The sequence below is a fragment of the Paroedura picta genome, chromosome 3, assembly GCF_049243985.1.
Source record: "Paroedura picta isolate Pp20150507F chromosome 3, Ppicta_v3.0, whole genome shotgun sequence".
Taxonomy (NCBI): domain Eukaryota; kingdom Metazoa; phylum Chordata; class Lepidosauria; order Squamata; family Gekkonidae; genus Paroedura; species Paroedura picta.
Genome location: NC_135371.1, coordinates 103,016,769 through 103,018,439, shown reverse-complemented (window position 1 = coordinate 103,018,439; position 1,671 = coordinate 103,016,769).

Below are 1,671 nucleotides of genomic sequence, written 5' to 3'. Positions count from 1 at the left end.
TTGGCTCCTAGTAGGAGCCACAGCTTTGGAACTCACAGACCACATACATTTTACCTTGTCTGTCTGCTCCCAGCTAGGGCTAGTGGTGAATACAGAGAAATCTCGCTTCACTCCTTCACAGCAGGTTGAATTTATAGGAGCGTTCTTGGACGCTACTAGCGTGATCACCTCCTTACCTGTTCTTAGAATACGTCCTTTGGTTACAGTTCTCGGTTCTTTAAGACCGAGAGGAACCGATGGCAAACTGCACACACTTTTCAACGGGCACTTGGTCTTATGGCCTCAGTAACAGACATTGTTCCCTATGCCAGGTGGCACACGAGGGGTTTTCATTCCTGGTTTGTTCAACGGTTTAACCCTTTGAGACATTCCCCTTTTCAACATTTTACGGTGTCCAGGTCAGTTGTCCGGTCTGACTGGTGGCTCTCTGAGGATAATCTGTTGAGGGGTGTGTCTTTTGGCCCATGGACACATAATTTGGTTCTAACCACTGATGCGTCCTTGTAAGGCTGGGGTGCTTATTGTGGGGAGTACTCGACTCAGGGTCATTGGCCTGATTTAGAATGCACACTGCATATTAATCTACTTGAAATTCGTGCTGTGGTTTTGGCCTTAACCGCTTTTTCAGATCTGTTCCGGAAGAAGAAGATTCTTCTTCTAACCGACTATATGTTGGCTTTATACTACATCAACAAGCAGGGTGGCACGGGTTCTCTAGCTCTGTGCTCCGAAGCTCTGGATGTATGGCAGACTCTTTTCCAAATCCAAGGGGGTATGAGAGCTATCCATATAGCAGGTTCCATGAATGTCAGGGCAGACAGGTTGAGCAAGGTTTTTTCCCAGGAGTACAACTGGATTCTGAGCGATCAAGTATTAGCAGAACTCTTTTCCCTCTGGGGAACCCCCCAGGTAGACCTTTTTTCCAGGGTGCATTCTGCGAAAGCCCACAGTTTCTGTTCCCCGGAAGGGATAGATCCACAATCCCTGGAAGATGTGTTCCAGATTATGTGGACAGGGGCTCTTCATTACGCATTTCCCCCATTACCCCTTATTCCACGGGTATTGGCAAAGATGTCAACAGACAATACAGATGCAATCCTGGTTGCCCCCTCTTAGATTTGAACACTGCTGTTTATCCCGACACCTTTGCCCTTTTACATGCCCCTTGCCACAGGTTATATTATATTTAAAGGAATTGGCCAGCTCGGGTCTGTCAGTTACATCTGTTAAGACTCACTTAGCTGCGTTGGCTTCCTACCACGTTGTGATACAAGGTTCCTCAATATTCGCCCATAAGCTATCTAAGCATTTTCGTAGGGGCCTTACCAATCTGTTTCCACCCCAGTACCCACTGATCCTTCAATGGTCTTTGGAGGTGGTGCTACAGGCCCTAATGGGTCCCCCCTTTGAACCTATGGATTCCATTTCATTAGCTTTGCTTTCTATGTAGGTAGTTTTCTTAGTTGGTATTACACCTGCCAGGAGGGTTCGTAAACTGGCCTCATTTAGGATAGATTCCCCCTTTCTAAAAGTTTTTCCTTCTAGAGTAGTCCTCCATTCGGATTGACAGTTTTTACCTAAAGTAGTCTCCCAGTTTCACCTTTCTCAAGAGGTGTCCCTGCCAGCCTTTTTCCCAGACCCTCAGTAACCTGGTGAACAGAAATTACACAA